Source organism: Aquarana catesbeiana, linkage group LG01 (assembly GCF_042186555.1).
Source record: "Aquarana catesbeiana isolate 2022-GZ linkage group LG01, ASM4218655v1, whole genome shotgun sequence".
NCBI classification, from domain to species: Eukaryota; Metazoa; Chordata; class Amphibia; order Anura; family Ranidae; genus Aquarana; species Aquarana catesbeiana.
Genome location: NC_133324.1, coordinates 166,774,233 through 166,785,778, shown reverse-complemented (window position 1 = coordinate 166,785,778; position 11,546 = coordinate 166,774,233). Strand labels below are relative to the sequence as shown.

Sequence of the window (11,546 nt, the reverse complement as noted above, 5' to 3'; positions counted from 1 at the left end):
CCTCCGACAGGGACACTTGGCCCATGTTCCCTGTTTGGCTCACATCCTTCATTTGGTGGTGCAGTGGTTCTTGTGCAGGTACCCGGGCTTACAGGATCTCCTGAGGCAGGCCAGGAAAGTCTGTGGGCATTTCCGCCGGTCATATAATGCCAGTGCTGGGCTGGCTGACCTTCAAAAGGAATGCAACCTGCCCAAGAACTGCCTCATTTGTGACATGCCCACCAGGTGGAACTCAACGTTGGCAATGCTGCAGCGGCTGCACATGCAGCAGAGGGCCATCAATGTGAGTACCTGTGTGAGAAAGGCACCAGGACAAGGTCAGGGGAGCCTGGCTTTTTTTTGCCACGCCAGTGGCTACTGATCAAGGATGCATGCACTGTCTTGTCATCATTTGAGGAGGCCATGAGGCTGGTGAGCAGTGACAGTGCATGCATCAGTGATACTGTCCCTCTTGTCTTCCTCTTGGAGCACACGCTTCGTGGAATAATGGACAGGGCACTTGAGGTAGAACAGCGGGAGGAAGAGGAGGAGTTCCTTACCTCTCATGGTCCCCTTTATCCAGACAGTATTCCTGCGGGCCCGCCAATCACACAGCAAGAAGAGAAGGAGGAGGATTGTGTCAGCATGGAGGTGGAGCCTAGCACTCAGCATCAGCAGCAGTCTTTAAGGGATCGTTTTCAGTCCCCAGAAACCCATGGACTTGTACGTGGCTGACCCAGAGGACTCCAGATCGAATGCCTCAGCAAACCTTCGCTGCATGGTCTCCCTGATGCTGCAAAGCCTGCGAAAGGGCCCTCGGATTTGTGGTATCAAGGAGAGGGATCATTACTAGTTGGCAACCCTTCTTGATTCACCTTACAAGGGTAAGGTTGCGGAACTTATCCATCCTTCGCAGAGGGAGCAGAGGATGAAACATCTTCGGGAGGCCTTGCAGAAAGGTTTGTGCAATATGTTTCCTGAGCCTGGGAGGTTACAATTTCCTGGTCCTCCTGGACAACGTGTTGCTGAGGCTTCGGTCAGTCACAGAAGGAGCGTTGGAGAAGGTGACCGATGCGTTCAGACAATTCTTTAGTCCGCAGCCCCGAGGTCTGATCGGTTCCAGCAACCATCGCCAGCATCTGATTTACATGGTGCAAGAATACCCAGGGGCAAGATCAGACTTGGAGACCTTTCCAACCGAAAATCCACTGGGTTACTGGGTCTTGAGGATGGATCTACTGGCCTGTCCTGCATCCAGCGTTCTTTCTGAATGCACGTTCAGTGCTGCTGGAGGCATTGTAACTGATCACAGAGTGCGCCTGTCCACAGACCCAGTTGATCGGCTCACCTTCATAAAAATGAATCAGTCTTGGATCACCAGCTACCAAGCACCTGATGCTGATGTAACCGATTAATTTTTCTATGAATGAGAGATCCCTTGAAGACTGCCTATACTGAATGACTATCTTGTTCCTCCTCAATGTTCATGTTGATAGCTTTTAAGAACATTTTTGTTTCAGGGCACCACCACCAGTGCCTAAGGCCCAATTTTTCTGCCCCTGTTTAACAGGGGCGTGTAATTACAATTTTTGCTGTAATATTTCACAGCAGGGCTCGTTCATGCGCTCAACTAGAGTATCTGTGAGGGGTTGCAGTGTTGTGGCACCACCATCAGTGCCTAAGGCCCAATTTTTCTGCCCCTGTTTAACAGGGGCATGTAATTACAATATTTGCTCTAATATTTCACAGCAGGGCCCGTTCCTGCGCTCAACAAGAGTATCTGTGAGGCTTTACAGTGTTGTGCCACCACCACCACCGCCTAAGGCCCAATTTTTCTGCCCCTGTTTAACAGGGGCATGTAATTACAATTTTTGATCTAACCAAGAGTAACTGTGAGGGCTTACAGTGTTGTGGCACCACCACCAAAGGCCTAATTTTTCTGCCCCTGTTCAACAGGGGCATGTAATTACAATTCTTGATATAATATTTCACAGCAGGGCCCGATCCAGCGGCCACCAAGAGTAACTGTGAGGCTTACAGTGTTCTAGTACCACCAACACCTAAGGCCCAATTTTCTGCAGAGTATATAGGGCAGGCCGTATAGTATATACAGTCCCCTACTTTCAAACATCCGACTTACAAACGACTCTTACTTACAAACGACTCCTACTTACAAACGGAGGGAGACAACAGGAAGTGAGAGGAAATCTACCCCTAGGAAGGGAAATTCTCTCCTGTAAGAGTTAATATGGGAAAAATGTGTCTCCACTGATGCTTTATCACCAATCCTTGTTTCCCTAATAACCCCAAAATTTCAAAATCCAATTGTCATTGGGACAGAGAGTGAGGTGAAATCTTCTGAACAGGGGCACAGACAGCAAAACAAATGTTACAGGGGTGATAATCCTTCCCTATGTTATCCAAAAAGCTTAAAAATTGTTTTTTTTGGCTGGAGCTACACTTACAAAATGTACCTGTTCTAAATTACAAACAGATTCAACTTAAGAACAAACCTACAGTCCCTGTCTTGTTTGGACCGCCTGTATACTGGGGGCCCCACGCCTTTTCTTTTTTTAATTTGGGTGCGGGGTTCCCCTTAATACAAGACCCAAAGGGCCTGGTAATGGGCTGGGGGGGTACCCATGCCATTTTTCTCAATAATTTTCATCCATATTGCCGGGACCCGACATTACATTACAGCCGCAAGCAGTTTTAAATGTCATTTTGTGCAGGGACTGTTCTAAACACGGGAAACATGGGCCACTTTTCAGGCATACTATAGTCACCCCCCAGGTATGATATTTAAAGGAATATTTAACTTTTATTTCTTCACTTTAAGCATTATTAAAATCACTGCTCCCGAAAAAACTGCAGTTTTTAAAACTTTTTTTGCATTGATACATGTCCCCTGGGGCAGGACCCAGGTCCCCAAACACTTTTTAGGACAATAACTTGCATATTAGCCTTTAAAATTCACACTTTCGGGTTTGAGTCCCATAGACTTTAACGGTGTTCGAATGTTCGCACAAACTTTCGGTCCATTCACATGTTCTGCCGCGAACCGAACCGGGGGGTGTTCGGCTCATCCCTATTTCCCACTATGAGCTTTTATGAGTTTTTCTGCCTGCCAAAAGAGCAGAGAATAAATGTACCTATAGTGTTCCCAAACACAGTTTACCCTTGTTTTGCTTGAACAGGTGCAGGCTTGTACATGCATATACCAATAGAGAGAAAAGAAAATATGGAACTTTCCTGTGAGGAGAAGCATGCCCACCACTGTCTTAGAAAAGAGCCCTGGGGAGTTATTTATACCTGTATGTATACAGAGGAACAATATAGTGGTGAGCACATGAGTATATGAGCCTGCCATTCTGTATTCCTTGATAACCTGTTTCCCTCTCCCCGCTGGCCCTGGGTTCTCTGTTTCTCCACCGATATTGTATCAAACCATATCACTCACACCTGATTGTTTAAGTTTTGTAACCATATCACCTCAGAGTTGATTTATAGTTATATGCTGGTAGCCAGCCACCTAAATTATTGTTCAGAGTCATGTGAAAGAAACACCTTGTATATAGCCAAAGCCCCCAAGCTATATACTAGGTGTTTCTTTCACATGACTGTCACCTTCAAGTGGGGATTTATTCATTCATGAGCAATGATTTTATGTGGAAAATTTTATCATGGTAATGATAATAAATTACATTTTTTAACCATACTTTGATGCTCTTTGTTCCTTCCCGAGAGGTTTCTTGCACCTTAAAAGTCCAGTTTTTTACTCCCTTCTCTTATGGTATAGGTGAATGCTTGTAGTTAATTAGTTAATACCTAAGTAATTGCAATAACAGCACCATCTGTATCTTGGACTGAGAAAAAACTCTGTAGGTTACAGTAAATTTACAAATTTAAGAAAAAATTAAAGCTTATATAAACACAAAAATTGAATATATTGCTGCTTACCAATCTTTGGTGGCTGTATTAGTTTTATTTTTTAAGGCTTTTTCCCTTAATTTTCTCCCAGTGATTTGGCCAGTCTATTATTTTTCAACTTCCTTTAGTAGACAAAGCTGGTTCTGTAACTGACTAAAACTTCATCTGGATTTAGGCTTTAATTTGTTCTACTAGTCCACCCAACACTACCCTCTCCATTAGTTGACAATGCTGCTGTCCATGGTTGGCTAGGTTTCTTTACTATAGATACACAAGAAGAGTAAGTGTAGTCACCTTAAACAGAAGGTGTATTACTGACTGGCTTCCCTGATGAGTATAAAGGGGAAAAAAATAATGCAACTACTACATCTAAGGACTGGTAAAATGCAATGTAATGCATTTTTATTTTTAGGTTTAGATGCATTTTAAGACCTTTGTTAAATATGTTTGTATAATTGGGTGTATATTAGTGTATTTGGGTTCTTGTAAGCAGTAGTAGGCAGGCCATATTAAGGCGCTGAATCTAAAGTGGTTGAAAACCCTTACATATAACCAGTTTTAGTGACTAGTTTCTTGTGATATACAGAGTGAAGTGATTAGTCTCTTGTGATATACAGAGATTAAACAAATCCTCCTACATACGTTGTACCTGTTTACCTGAAGCCATCTGTCCTGTACAGCTTTCTACAACACAGAGAATTTTCACAGAATCTGTCAGCATCTCTTTGCAGCATAACGCAGGGATCTGAATTCACACACTGCCCAGCTCATGGAGAAGAACTTGGAGCCCTGATTAGAGGGAAGGGACACACCTCCCTCCTCACACAGTACACATAGAACAAGCACAGCTGTGTTTGCCAATCACAGGCTGTGTGCTGGAGCTCTTCTTCCCCACCACAATTTTTCTCCTGGTGTAGGTAAAAGCTGTCAGAAGTGATAAAATAACAGAATAATGAGGCAGCAGTTAGAAATCACACTCAGAACTTTGTTAAGTACACAGAATAGAAGGATGTGCTTTGTTCAGATTTCATGTCTAAGGGTTACAACCACTTTAACACTCCAATCCTTTACAGCCAAGGATATAGATTTACAGCCAAGGATGTAGATTTGAAGTTGCACATGTGATCAGTTAGGATACCAGTCATTTGAGCGCTTAAAAGTTTGGTTGAGAGTTGACACCAGAGGCATGCCTTGAATGCAGTTGTTTTGGGAAATGGTTAAATTGGTGGTTTTAGTTCCATTTTAATGCAGATCTCCAGCACCCTAGTCCTCCCACTCCCATCCATAAACCCTCTTCTGCAATTATGTTTGTTAATATATATATATATATATACAGTACATAGCTTTAGTTTAGTCTTCTACCTGGTACAGTGACGTCATGGACCCATACTTTTACTGCATGCCAACGATGGTGGGTGGTACTTACTACATTAAGGAAGGGCACTCATGTGATGACATGAGAGCCCCATTCATTGCTGTAGTACTGTGAACTCAGGCTGGCATACTAATGCATCCACAGTGGGGGTGTCTCTAACATAATTCAGTGTTGAATTATCATATCCAGTATTTAGAGAGATCAGCAAAGAGGATAGTGGTGAAGTGTTGGTAGGATGTGCAGTGCAAATTAAGAGGGGAGGCTTTAATAAAAAGGAAACAAAGTTCTGTCTAAATGGAACTCTGAGACATTGTGTTAATCCACTGAAAAGGAAAAATTTTCCGCTGCGTGAAATAAAAATAAGCTTAAAGGGGTTGTAAACCCTTGTGTTTTTAATGCATAGGATGCATTAAGGTGAAAAAACACTTGGCAGTCACCGCCCCCCAGAGCGCTGGAATTTCACTTGGCGGAGACGCGCTCTTCCTTTGCCTGAGGTTCTCGGTTCTTCATTGGATAGATTGATAGCAGCACAGCCATTGGCTCCCGCTGCTGTCAATCAAATCCAATGATGCAGGGGGCGGGGCCGAGTCCAGCATTTGTGTCTATGGACGCAAATGCTGGACTCGGGAGCACGCCCACAAGGTAACCCCCCCCGGGAGAGCGCTTCTCCTAGGGGGTTGTCTGATAAGAGGAGGAGCTGTGAGATCTGCCGAGGGACCCCAGAAGTCGGTGTTTGGGGCCACTGTATGCAAAACGAACTGCACAGTGGAGGTAAGTATGACATGTTTAAAGGGAACCTTTACAATCACTTTAACATGCATTTGGACATTTTAGAAGTCTGAAAAAATACACACACACACAGCTGAAAACATTTATTAGAGATTGCCTATTTAACTGTGATGCTTAATGCCCAACTCTAGCCACTTTATTGTTTTTAGATAGAGTGGATAAGTGTTAAAATTGTTAATAGGTTTTCACTTTTGTCTGGTACACCATTCAGGAGAGGTTGTCATAGCTCCTGTCCCTATGAAGGATGAACAAAACAATGGAGATGCTGTACATGTCACCAGCGAAGTAAGGCATGGTCAGCAATAAAAAAAAAACAGTCTTAACCCTATGTCTCTCTATTTAAAATGTGTTTTTGTTCTGTTTGGGTCCCAGTTAGAGAAATCTCCAATCACTTCCTGTCCTTGCAGAAAGTGAGGGGGAATCTCCCCAACAGAGACAGCAATAAAAACCTTGCATTAGCCCTAACCTTGCATCACTGAAAACAAAATGAAACCATTTGGCTTTACTTGGGCATTAATCTAATCACATCAAACTCTGAGAAATGTTTTCTCACTGGAAAGGCAATGACAGATGTTTAGAAAAAAAAAAAAAAAAAAAAAAATATATATATATATATATATATATATATATATATATATATATATATTATTATTTTCAGTAGTTGTTGTTCAACTACAATAGCAAAAAAATAATATGAGAAAAATGTGAATTGAAGCCAGTTACCCTTCAAGATAATCATTGAATGCTAAGTTCTTTGGGGCAAGTTTTTGAACTGTTGCTATCAAAGATGCCGATGTCAACATTATAATACTGAGTAAAAGCAAACCCATATGCCCTTCATAGTGATCTGACCAGATGTGTTCTTCCAGTGCTCTGAAGTGAAAGTTGGGGAACCAAGTCCAGAGGCCATGAAAAACATCATGAGGAGTTCACTAAATGTCACCAGAAACCTAAAATAGCAGCAATCCCTCCTGATTGGCAGAGACACAGAGACACATTGGCAGAGATTGGCAGAGACACAGCAGCAGCGCCATTGGCGCCTGCTGCTGTCAATCAAAGTCAGCTAGCCAATCAAGAGAGAGAGGGGGTGGGGCCAGGCCGAGGCTGAATGACTGAATGGACACAAGGAGCTGTGACTCAGCTTGAGCGCCCCCCATAGCAAGCTACTTGCTGTAGGGGCACTTGACAGGAGGGAGAGGCCAGTAGAGCCGAAGAGGGACCCGAGAAGAGGAGGATCTGGGCTGCTCTGCTGTAAAACCACTGCAACAGAGAAAGTAAGTATGACATGTTTGTTATTTTTTATAGAAAAAAAACGAGACTTTACAATCACTTTAAGTCACAAAGTGAAACTTTTATTAAATCTGATCCGAGATACGCTCCAGCAATAACGTCACATCTTCACAGATCGTTTTACAGTGTCTATTGGTTACCAGTTTGCCTTATTGCTAAACCATGTATTTGTCTTACTTTCTCTGTACCCACAATACGGACTGTTTGATCTGTACCAAATGCTTATACCAAAATAAATAAATACATTGAAATCAAAGTTTTTATTATATCAATCCTATGCTTTATAATTTTCAGCCACTGGAGTTGATTTATTGAGCAAGTAGAGGCAGTTCACCTACAAAGTGCATAATAGTAAATAAAGTAAACTTGTGTTCACGTTGAACATCCAATTATGTGTGATGGAAATAAAATATATATATTTGTGCTACCTGAAGTGAACCCCACTTTATCTTATTTAATAAGCTCTGTGAATACTCACTTTGTAAACAGAACGTTGACATTGCTATGTGAACATCTGCTATTTCCTTTACAAAGTTAAGCCCCTTGTCTCTTAAAGTGTACAGTAGGTAGAACAGAAGTGGCAGATAAGAAGCCAACCTGTAATAAATTAATATTTCTTGGATCAGGAAAGATGTGTACATACTATACATGTACTATACATACCAGAACTGGTAAGATACCATATTTTCAGTATAAAGTCTAGTTAAAGTGAATAGTGAAAATAATTAATATCAAATTAAATATAATAATTATCACAGATGTTGCTAGAATAATGTTGACTTGGGATTAGCCTAAACGAAAAAACCTCTGATGTATATAACAAAGTACAGTATTGGGCCTATATTGTTTATATGACCCTATTGGCTATTATCTGCTTTACAATACAATATATTTTAAATTTCCCATATTTTTATATTATAAAATGTGTAACACAGCTAAAACATATGAATAGAAATAATTTAATCTGAGTATTCTTGCACAGCAATGTTATACCCAAAAATGCATTACTAGTCACCAAAAAGACTAATAATTGTCACATTTTCTATTCACCGCAGTGTTTCTTGGTTCCCCATGTCTGACATAAAGCATTAAATCTGAGATAATACCAGAACACTTATTAGACTATAAGACATTAGCAAACAGCAGTGCTAACATTAAACTGGAGAAAAAAAGAGCCCCTTAACAAGCCAACTGTAAAACAGTGATCCGCCACCTGGGACCTAATTTCATTTCTGCCATTAAGTGCTCGTCATCAGCCATCCAGAAAGCTTAATAAGGATGTCCATTATCAAAAGATCTGCCACTATTCTCATTGGACGTGTGTCCCAGTGGAAATACTACTCTGGAGTCTAGTCAAGCCTCTTCAATTCTTCAGCAACTGAATGAGCTAGCAATGACCCCACTTCCTATGGTGTTACAATTAAACAATAACAAAGCCACATCCATAGTATGAGCTGATTAGACAGAGGAGCTGAATATTTGAAAAGGGACCATACCTAAAATGACATTCAATACTTTTGTCTAGTATGCCTGATGATCTTGATCCCCTTTAACTTTAACACAATTCCCATCCCCATAAATTAAAGTTAATATTTTTTATTGTTTATGCCCTGTACTATGATGACTGTTAAATGGAATTAATGAAACCCATATTCTAGGGATGACACCAATGGCAAGGTCTCAGTTGAATGTAAATCCAAATTGTTACATGTATAGCACTGTGATTCCCCTTTTTCAAGCAAGGGATTGTAATAAAGATTTTATTAGATGTTATTGGTAGCTATTCACTTTCTATTACCCAGTCACCCCTACATGCTAAAAATAGTGGGTTATATAATGGAATAATAATAATTCCATCCCATAATGATTTTTCTTTTTTTTTTTGTTTTACCCCTTTGCAGCTTACCCAATCCTTCCTAATTAGCATGGCTTTTTTTCATCGGTAACGCGGGGGAACGCAGTTCCGGCACCTTCAGCACTGAATGTATTATATGACAAGAAGTGCTGGGGTGTGCTGTAGGGTCTGCCTGCTGGGGGAATCTATTGTCGCTGGTAGAGATCTATTTTCGTGTGGGGCTCTGCTGTTGCTGGGGGGGTCTTATGTTGCTGGGAGGGATCTACCGTTGAAGGAGTGGTCTATTACTGCTGGCTGCTGGAGGGTCTATTGATGCTGGCTGCTGGGAGATCTGTTGTTTCTGCTGGAGGTCTATTGTTGATGGGGTGGTATTTTGTTGCTGGATGTCCATTGTTGTTGGGGGACCTATTGTTGTGTGGGGGATCTGTTGTTGCTAGGGGGTCCATTGTTGCTGCGGTGGGGGTCTATTGTTGCTGGGGTGGGGTCTATCAAATTTCATACCAAATTACTTAGTAGCACAAAATGATACTTGTCTCTGTATTCTTTAACCACTTGATGACCGCCTCACGCCGATGTACGTCGGCAAGGTGGCACGGACAGGCAAAATCACGTACATGTACGTGATTTGCCTTCCGCGGGTGGGGGGTCCGATCGGACCCCCCCCGGTGCCCGAGGCGGTCGCCTTTTGTTCCCCGGCGATCGGAGGTGAGGGGGAGGCCATCCGTTCGTGGCCCCCCTCGCGATCGCCGCCGGCCAATGGGAACATTCCTTTGCTGCTGTATGCTAAACAGCAGCAAAGGAAATGATGTCATCTCTCCTCGGCTCGGTAGTTTCCGTTCCAGCGCCGAGGAGAGAAGACATCACTGTGAGTGCACCAACACTACACACACAGTAGAACATGCCAGGCACACAAAACACCCCGATCCCCCCCCCCCCGATCGCCCCCCCGATCACCCCCCAATCAACCCCCCCCCGTCACAAACTGACACCAAGCAGGTTTTTTTTTTTTTTTCTGATTACTGTATTGGTGTCAGTTTGTGACAGTTACAGTGTTAGGACAGTTAGTATTAGCCCCCTTTAGATCTAAGGTACCCCCCTAACCCCCCTAATAAAGTTTTAACCCCTTGATCACCCCCTGTCACTAGTGTCGCTAAGCGATCATTTTTCTGATCGCTGTATTAGTGTCACTGGTGACGCTAGTTAGGGACGTAAATATTTAGGTTCGCCGTCAGCGTTTTATAGCGACAGGGACCCCCATATACTATCCAATAAATGTTTTAACCCCTTGATTGCCCCCTAGTTAACCCTTTCACCACTGATCACCGTATAAGTGTTACGGGTGACGCTGGTTAGTTCGTTTATTTTTTATAGTGTCAGGGCACCCGCCGTTTATTACCGAATAAAGGTTTAGCCCCCTGATCGCCCGGCGGTGATATGCGTCGCCCCAGGCAGCATCAGATTAGCGCCAGTACCGCTAACACCCACGCACGCGGCATATGCCTCCCTTAGTGGTATAGTATCTGAACGGATCAATATCTGAACCGATCAGATCTATACTAGCGTCCCCAGCAGTTTAGGGTTCCCAAAAACGCAGCGTTAGCGGGATCAGCCCAGATACCTGCTAGCACCTGCGTTTTGCCCCTCCGCCCAGCCCACCCAAGTGCAGTATCGATCGATAACTGTCACTTACAAAACACTAAACGCATAACTGCAGCGTTCGCAGAGTCAGGCCTGATCCCTGCGATCGCTAACAGTTTTTTTGGTAGCATTTTGGTGAACTGGCAAGCAAGCACCAGCCCCAGGCAGCGTCAGGTTAGCGCCAGTAGCGCTAACACCCACGCACGCACCAAACACCTCCCTTAGTGGTATAGTATCTGATCGGATCAATATCTGATCCAATCAGATCTATACTAGCGTCCCCAGCAGTTTAGGGTTCCCAAAAACGCAGTGTTAGCGGGATCAGCCCAGATACCTGCTAGCACCTGCGTTTTGCCCCTCCGCCCAGCCCAGCCCACCCAAGTGCAGTATCGATCGATCACTGACACTTACAAAACACTAAATGCATAACTGCAGCATTCGCAGAGTCAGGCCTGATCCCTGCGATCGCTAACAGTTTTTTTGGTAGTATTTTGGTGAACTGGCAAGCACCAGCCCCAAGCAGCGTCAGGTTAGCGCCAGTACCACTAACACCCACGCACGCAGCATACACCTCCCTTAGTGGTATAGTATCTGAACGGATCAAAATATGATCCGATCAAATCTATACTAGTGTCCCCAGCAGTTTAGGGTTCCCAAAAACGCTGTGTTAGCGGGATCAGCCCAGATACC

The 11,546-nt window shown here is 43.3% G+C and overlaps 1 protein-coding gene across 4 annotated transcripts in view; it reads left to right on the top strand.

The window, feature by feature from the left end:
• The window catches only part of MCTP1 (multiple C2 and transmembrane domain containing 1), a 1,184,139-nt gene that overhangs the window by 1,011,031 nt on the left and 161,562 nt on the right, over positions 1-11,546 (top strand). The gene's annotated exons all lie outside the window — the stretch shown is intronic.